Source organism: Terrapene carolina, unplaced genomic scaffold (assembly GCF_002925995.2).
Source record: "Terrapene carolina triunguis isolate 2854851 unplaced genomic scaffold, T_m_triunguis-2.0 Scaffold192, whole genome shotgun sequence".
Lineage (NCBI taxonomy): Eukaryota > Metazoa > Chordata > Testudines > Emydidae > Terrapene > Terrapene triunguis.
Window position 1 is genome coordinate 27,680,439 of NW_020664543.1, and position 9,246 is coordinate 27,689,684.

Here is a 9,246-nt window from a genome sequence, read left to right on the forward strand (position 1 = left end):
TCTCCCTCCCTTGCCAGCCCCCCTTTGCCCGCCCAGTGCCCAGGTGCCGGAGCTGACTCACCAGCTCCAGGATCCAGGCGCCGCCACCCCACCCCCTCCAGGCTTGCGCCGCCATGCAGCTGCAAGCCTGGGAGGGAGGAGGAATGCCGTGTGGTTGGGGAAGAGGTGGGGCCAGGGCGGGGATTTGGGGAGGGAGCCAATGGGGGAAGGTGGGGGCGGAGCCGGAGCGGGGGCGGGGGCAGAATCCCTCCGGGAGGGCAAAATTTCTTGTTTGTCCAGTGTCCGGACCAAACATCGGTCTGGACGCGGGACAAAGAAGCAAATATCGGGACAGTCCCAATAAAATCGGGACGTCTGGTCACCCTAACAGCCCACTTCTTCCGATGCATAGAATGGAACATATATTGAGGAGATATATATACACATACAGAGAGCATGAAAAGGTGGGAGTTGTCTTACCAACTCTGAGAGGCCAATTAAGTAAGAGAAAAAAAACTTTTGAAGTGATAATAAGATAGCCCAGTACAGACAGTTTGATAAGAAGTGTGAGAATACTTACAAGGGGAGATAGATTCAATGTTTGTAATGGCTCAGCCATTTCCAGTCTCTATTATTTTGGGGGTTTGGCTCATGATGTTAAATGTTTAAGGTTGACAGGACTGAAAAGGGCCCGGCTCTGATTTCTGTGTCAAACCAGAGTCGCTGCTAGCAACAGCAGGTAAGGAGTCCAACTGGTGTTTATTTCAGTTTGGTTCAGGTTCGGATTCATTTCCGGTTCAAGCCACCCAAAAATAAAAGTTCAGTTACCGGTTTAAATCCTATTTCAGTCTTAGCAGTGGTAAATTCAAAAAAGAGAGCTGAAACTTAAAATAGAAATTTTTGACTATTATTTAATTTTATATCAATTTTCCTAGTGTTTTTGTGTTGTCAGATAAACACGAGTATTTTATGAACAATTTGTTTGAGTAACCTAAAATAACATCTTTAAATATTTGCTTTGTCATATTGTACCTCTGCAGTGAAAGGATACAGTTGAGGCCTGGAAATTTTATTTCAACGCTCACTTGTGATGCTGAACTGCCAGTACAATTTTTCCTAGTTGATACTGCTTGGGCATGACATTTTTCTGATGCTCCCAGTAGTTTGGTATGTCTGGACCTCAGGCTTTTATCAGGTCCGTCAATGGGTATGCTCTGGTAGCAAAGTGGGGAATGAATCGCCTGTAGTACCCTACTACTCCTCTACCTCGATATAACGCTGTCCTCGGGAGCCAAAAAATCTTATCGTGTTATAGGTGAAACCGCGTTATATTGAACTTGCTTTGATCCACCAGAGTGCGCAGCCCCCCCCAGAGCACTGCTTTACCGCGTTATATCCGAATTTGTGTTATATTGGGTTGTGTTATATCGGGGTAGAGGTGTATTCCCAGAAATGCTCTGACCTGTTTCTTCCGGATTCATCGGGCCAACTTTGTATTACTTCTAACTTATTCAGTTGGGGCTTCACTATGCCGCTTCCCGCGATGTAACCGGGGTATATGGCTTCGGCTAGCCCTATTGCAGATTTTGCGGGATTTGCAGTGAGACCCGCATCCCTCAGGGTATCCAATATGGCTTTCACCTTTTCTAGGTGCATCTCCCAGCCTGGGCTATGTATGACCACATCGTCAAGGTAAGCAGCCGCATACTTGGCATGTGGACGTAACAGCTTATCCATGAGCTGTTGGAAGGTTGTGGGAGCTCCACGTAATCCAAAAGGGAGGACAGTATATTGGTACAATCCTTTTTGTGTAGAAAAAGCAGTCTTCTCCTTGGCTTCCTTGGCCAGAGGGATTTGCCAATAACCTTTGGTCAGGTCGAAGGTGGACATGAATCATGCTTTTCCCAACTGGTCGATTAGCTCATCTATCCAAGATATGGGATAGGCATCGAACTGGGACACCTCGTTCAATTTCCGGAAGTCACTGCAGAATCTCATGGTGCCATCTAGCTTAAGTACCAGAACGATCGGACTGGACCACTGACTGTGGGACTCCTCAATGACTCCTAGCTTCAGCATCCTCTTAACTTTGGTCCTAATCTCCTCTCTTTTTGCCTCTGGGATCCGGTATGGCTTAACATTCACCTTTACTCTGGGATCCGTGATGATATGATGATGAGCTTCAGTGGTTCTGACTGGCTTCTCTGAGAACCCATCGTGGTTTCGCTCAATCATATTGGTGACTTCTGCCCGTTGTTCAGAGGTCAATTCAGGGGATATTTTCACGTGCCCCTGTGGTTTATTTTCTTGGGGTGGTGTCTCTAGGGTGACTAGATAAGCTCCTCTGTCCTGCCAGGGTTTCAACAGGTTGACATGGTAGATCTGCTCCAGCTTCCGGTGATCAGGCTGTTGAACCTTCTAGTTGACCTCCCCAACGGCTTCTATTACTTCATATGGCCCCTGCCATCTGGCCAGGATCTTACTTTCAGCTGTGGGCACCAGCACCATACCCAATCACCTGTCTGGAACTTCCGGACCTTCGCTTGGAGATTGTAATAGGTCTGTTGGGCCTCTTGTGCTTTCTCCATGTGTTCCCGCACTATGGGGGTGACTTGGGCTATCCTGTCCCACATCTGCATCACATGTCAATGATGTTTCCCCCCTGGTTAGGCTGTTCTTCCCAGTCCTCCTTGGCAATGTCCAGTACGCAACGGGGACGACAACCATATAGCAGCTCAAAGGGGGAGAACACCGTGGACGTTTGGGGAACTTCCCTTATGGCAAACATCAGGTAAGGTAGCAAGGTATCCCAATTCTTCCCATCCCGGCTCACCACTTCCCTTATCATGTTCTTCTCTGTCCTATTAAAGCATTCAACAAGGCTGCCAGTCTGAGGATGGTAGGCTGACATTCGTAGGGCCCGTATGTGGAGCATTGCACACAGGTCCTTGATCCATTTTGACACAAAGGGGGTTCCCTGATCCGTTAAGATCTCTTTGGGTATCCCTACCCTAGAGAAAATTTGAATTAATTCCTTCGCTATTGTCTTGGACATTGTGTTACGTAGGGGTATGGCTTCTGGGTATTGGGTGGCGTAGTCCAGAACTACGAGCACACACTGATGGCCTTGGGCCGACTTCTCCAGTGGGCCTATTAGGTCCATGGCTATCCTCTCAGATGGGACTTCAGTAATCGGCAAAGATACTAGAGGAGCCCTTAAGTGCAGTGGACTGTGTAATTGGCATTCTGGGCAGGAGGCGCAATATCATCGGACCTCCATATAAACTCCTGCCCAAAAGAACCTTCAGGATTCAGTCGAGGGTTTCATCTATCCCTAGATGTCCTCCAAACAATGGCTATGAGCTAGGTCCAACACTGCTCTCTGGTGTCTTCGAGGCACCAGGAGCTGCTCCACTTCTTGCTCTTGCATTTGGACTACTCTATATAACAGGTCCCTTCTTATCACGAAGTATGGCTCTGGGCCTTTGTGTTTCCCCTCCACTGGAGCCCCATTCACCTCAACTACCTCCTTTCTAATATTGTCATACAGCAGATCATTGGCTTGGTCTTGCCCAAAATTTCTAAATGAGGGCCCAATATGCTCAATATCAATGGGACCTATTTCTGTTTCCCCTCCAGGGTTGGCCTCAGCGGAACTGGGTCCAGCTTCTGGCTTGTCAACGACCTGAATTGCCCCCCTGCCAGCTGGACGAGATTGCCTCCCTACAAGCACAACCTTTTGTTTCCTAGCCAAAATCCTGGTTCCCAACCTTTTGTCCACCCTCCTTTCTCGCCTAGTTTTCTGGGGCTTCCCAGTTGCAGCGAACAAGTCCTGGTCAAATTCAGAGAAAAATGGGAGAGGGCTACCTACTGGAGCCACAGTATCACTCCTGGTGTCACTACTCTCCTCGGACTCACCCACCGGAAGTAGATTCCCAAACCCTGGGAAGTCTCGTCCTGTGAGTACCAGATATGGGGGACCAGCCCCGCCGTCACCCTCGTGGTACTTCCCTGAACTCAGTTTGTACAGGGATGGTCAGATAGTAGTTGACAGTGCCATGTACACAGGCTGTCCCTGTGTGTTTGGCACGAGATAGCTGGTCCTGTCCCACTAGTTTCCCTGAGACCAGTGTGACGGCACTCCCGGAGTCCACCAATGCAATGGTCTTTATGCCATTCATATTAACTGGCTGTGTGTACCTATGTGGGATCATCACAACCCCCACAAGGTTGATTATGTCACACGGGCCTGTATGATCACCCAGGTTGCATTGCATAGGCTCCTCAGTGTTAGGACATTGGGCCGCAATATGCCCTAGTTCTCCTCAAGCATAACACCTATATCCCACTCAGGATATCCCCCTATTCTTTGGGCTATTGGGTCACATACCCCACAACCCTCTCTCCCCAGTCCCCCAAATCCCTTTGCAGACTCCTGCCGCTCTTCAGCGTCCTTTCTTCCTAACAACGTTCTGCCTGACCCTTCGGGAGTCTGGTCCTTCGGGGTGGGGACTGATCTCTTGATTCAGCGCATTTCTTCCCTGGTAGTCTGAGAAAGTTCCTTGGCCGTTAACTCTCTCTATATGAGGACAACTACATCATCATAAGAGGAGGGGTCATTTTGGCTAACCCATCCTCGTAGGTCTGGTGGTAATCCTCTCATGAATCTGTCCAGCACTATGATTTCTATAATCTTCTCCGCGCTGTGGATCTCGGGGCACAGCCACTTCCACATTAGATAGATCAGGTTGAACAGTTGTGACCTCGGCACCTTGCCGTCCTGGTACCTCCACTCATGGAACCTCTGGGCCCTTATAGCTGCCACTCTGAATCTCGCCAGGATCTCTGCCTTCAGCTGGGAGTAATCTATGGCTGTTTCTGCCTTCTGGGCTTCCCCACACAGGAAAGGGGACAGGATGATGGCCCCTGTTCTCGGGGCCAGGCCTCACGTAGGGCCATTGTCTCAAAGGTGAGAAGGTACGCCTCCACATCATCTTCCACCGTCATCTTTTGCAGGTAACTGCTGGCCCTTAGGGGTCACATCTCATTAAGGCCATGTGTCAAAGCGGTCAGGGCCTTCAGCTGGCTCACGACCTCCTGCAGGGTGGCTTGATCTTGGGCTGCCCGGCTTATCAGCAGTTGATTTGTCTCCTGTTGTAGTTGTACCAATTCCTGTTGGGCAGTTATCTGGGCCCTGGTAGCCTCTTATTGTGCTGCTGTGGCCTGCACCAGTGCCCTCACTACAGTGTCCTTTTTTGGAGGGGGGGGGTGATTTACCTTGCCCTGGGATGGTTTTCAGTATCAATGCGATCCCACCCCTGACACCACGTGTGGCAAGGCACCCCTTCTGCCTTGCCGGACTTAGCGCTCCCTCCTCTGGCAGGAACTGGGCCTGGGATAAATCAGCCCCTCACTCTGGAGAATGTCTGTCTTCCCTCTTTGGGGTTTGTTTCTCAGAGCCTTCCTGATAGGCCTCGGGACAGGCCTGAGGAGTGCTCCTCTGCCAAACAAAGGGAAAAAGTCTATAACACACCAAAACAAATGGGGAATACCTTTCCCTGGCCCCCTCACTGGGGCAGGTGTTATCCTGTCACTAGCCCCAGGGTGTCAGTCCTTCCCCTAAACAGGCATTGGGTTTTAGGTGTCTCCCCTATGGGGAGGAGCACAGTCTCACACACTGGAGAAGCCTATCTCCCTGCTGCTGCCAGCTTTGCAGCAGTTTGTCTCTCCCCACCCCTCTCACACGAGAAGAGAGATTTTAACAGGTTTCAGGCAGCCCTTAATTGGACTCAGGTTTCCCTAATTGACTTGAAGTAACCCCTTCCCAGCTTGTAGGAAAAAGGGCCTTTAGCATTCTAGGGCTAACATACCTGTTTTCCCAGACCCTCCTGCAGCTGTCCGGCCTGACTTTATCACACTAGGAAATAAAATGCAGTCTAAATCCTATACACTAGACCAGATTTTAATCAAACAGTGTCTCACCCTCTTAGATAATACAAACAGTCCACCAAGCTTCCATACACAGGCAGGCTTTCTTCTTTCGCACTTGGGACCCCCCCCTTCCCCAGTTCAGTCTTTGTTCCTCAGGTGTTGTGTTGTAGGGGGAGTGAGGCCCTGTGGTGATGTCACTTCCCCCTTTTATAGCTTCTTCCATGTGGGGGAACTTCTTTCTTTTAAGCCAAGCTGCCCCCTCCCACCTCCCAGCACAGTTTGTGGGAAAATACAAGTAACAAGATGGAGTCTAGTATCACATGATCTAGTCACATGCCCTTGTATGCTTCGATGAGTCCTACCAGCCATTACTCATACCCTGACAGTGACTATAACGGCCACAGGAAAGATCATCAGGTGAAGATAAGCTTTTCCCATGGCCCATTGTTTATGTTGATGGGCCATCCAACTTGAATAGGGTACGTGGGCTTGTTCTGGCAACGCTAAGAATACCAAGGGAAGGTCTTCGATTGTATTTCCAGTTTCTCATCAGGCCAGAATCATGGATTAAGGGTTCTTGTGGGCCAAGCTCACATTCAGATGGAAAAGGCATTATGAGGAGGTCCTCTTGGTCCTTCCAAGCCTTCAGCAGGTTCATCTGGTATACCTGTGTCTCTTTTCTCTTTCATAATCAAATGCCTTTGCCGTTTTTACAACCTTGAATGATCCTTGCCACTTGGCCAGCAGTTTTGATTTCAAGATTGGCAGCAACAATAAATCTTATCACTGAGCTTAAATTTTCACATCTGGCCCCTTTATTGTAGGTCCACTCCTGGTTCTACTGAGATTTCAGCTGATTCTCTCTCAAGAAAGCCCACAGTGGCTCTAAATTTTCCCTCAAACAGAACACGTACTGTACCACGTTGGATGTTCCTGAGGCTGGCACCTCCCATGTCTTGTGGAGGAGATCTAGGTTCCTGTGGGGCTGCCTCCCATATAGTAGCTCAAATGGGGATAATAGGAGAGATGGGATTAACTGGGCCCAGTGATGGGAATCTGAGGCCTTAGCCCACCGGCTGGTTCACCAATTGAGTTCTGGGTTAACAGAGTCCAACAAAATATGTACAGACCAACAAAAGAAAGGGTCTTCAACCCACCTCTGGTCACCTGTGAATGGCACTCCCTTAGCTCAGGGCTTATAATGTCTCTATGCTCTCCAAGGGAGGGAAAAGGGGTTTATGTCCCCTCCAGAAAAAGGATGGTTAGTACAGGAGCCCAGACCCTCCCTCTCCACTGGACACATGATCAAAAGGCTCACCTGTGATCCTCCAGATCCTCTCAGACCTGGAGTAGCTGCTGCTAACAGAATCTCTCCTGCTGCACACTTATCCAGGAGCTCCCAAGGTAAGTCTTGTTCTCTGCTCTCTCCCCCTTCTGAGCTGTCTGGGTGGTGATACGTCAATGCAGAGGTGTCTCCCCTAGCCAAATGGAGGTGATGGGGGGCATGGCTCCAGTTCATTCAGCTCAGCGGGGCTGTCAGTCCACTCCTGGTGTTCAGTAATCTGGATATCCTCTCTGTTCTCAAGTCCATCAGGGGGCTGGTAGGGGAACCCAGCCCTGCCCCCTCCACTGGGTTCCAGCTCAGGGCCCTCAAGCTAGACCAGGAGAATCAGGGTTTGCTGACTCTGACAGTGCCCTAAGCTCCTTCCTAGCTTCCCTCAGGCTCTTCAGTCTGTTGGCCTGTTCCCCCCTTTCTGGGGTGTTGTCCCCTGGGCGGCTCTCTAGCAGTCTGCTGCCAAGAGTTCCTTTCTCCTGCCTGCTCACTCCTCCTTAGCCACCCCACCTGTCTGCTTCCCAGCCCTTTTACCCTCCCAGCCTCTGTTAGCCTGCCAGTCACCAGTGGCTGGCAGTGCCTGTATTAACCCTTTGGTTGCTGGGCTAGCATAAGGTACATACACCCCATGACAGGCTCCCTTTTAAAATCCAGCTTGAGCAGGTTCTGCATGTGAGGTGGGGCAGGATCACAGCGGCCCAGGACTGCTCTCTGACCCCTCCTGGCCCAATGTGGGGTTCTACACCCCATCACAGGTGTCCTAAGAGGCACAGCCCTGCAGAGCCTCAGACACCTGGTGAAAGGATCAGATGGTGCAGAGCTGGTACATCACCTTGGCCGTGATGTCCTCCTGCCTCAAGAGAACAAGACCTGTCAGAGACTTGGATGCCCCCAGGAATTGGGGGGATTAATGGCAACTGGAACCCTGGGATGGGATCTTCTCTTCCTCTCTAGTGTCCTCCAGTGCCAAACACCCCCCACTTCATTGTAAGGTGAGCGCCTGCCTCCATTCCCTCAGTTTTCCCATGACAGCTGTTCGTTGGCATCTTCTCTTTCTCGGATCTCTCCTGGTTTTGGTGCCTGTGATCTTCCATTCCCGCTGGCTATACAAACCCGGCCAGTGAGCCTGGTGTGGAGACAAGAGACCGTCTCTGACAAACTGCTCCTTGTGCCAGTCTGTTACCAGATTGACTCACACACAGTGTCACTGAGAAATGTGTCACTTGCAGCTCCTGGTCCCAGGCAGCCTTTCTAGGACCAGGACTCATCATCCCCATGTTCCTCTTCATATTGGGGAGGGGACTCACTTAGAACAATCTAGAGTCTCTATAGAAACTCCCGTTCTCCCCCAAGCCCGGCTTCTATGCACAATGCCCCCTTAATGCTGAGAGAAGCTGCCCATGCCCAGGGGACGTGGGGCCCCAGGAGGCAGGGTCTGGGGGGCTGCGGTGCAATCCCTTGATCGCTAGGACCCAGGAGCAGCTGGGATGCGGCTCTGGGAGTGATCGCTGAGGTCACTCAGTCCCGGCAGCAGGAAGTGAATTGCACTCGTTGCAGTGACTGGGGCGCTGCCCACGCTCCTTGCAAGCTCCCCGAGCCCGGCTGCTGCTGGGACCCCGGAGCCCTGGCTGCAGCCGGGGGAGGAGACTCTGGAGCAGCATTCCCGCTGCTCTCCAGGAGGAAGGAGCCTCTCCCGGTGCAGAGAGCCCAGTCAGCTCAGGAAAGGAAACCCTGAGTCACTCTCTGCAGGGAGCCATGGCTGCAGCGGTGAACCCTTTGAAAAGCCTCCGAGATGAAGCTACTTGCTCCATCTGTCTGAGTTTCTTTAAGGACCCAGTGTCTTTAGATTGCAGGCACAATTTCTGCCGAGCCTGCATCAGCCAGTGCTGGGAGGAATCGGATGCAGACATCTCCTGCCCTCAGTGCAGAGAGACCTTTTCCCAGAGGACCCTAAGGTCAAACAGGCCACTGGCGAACGTCGTAGAAATAGCCAAGCAGCTGAC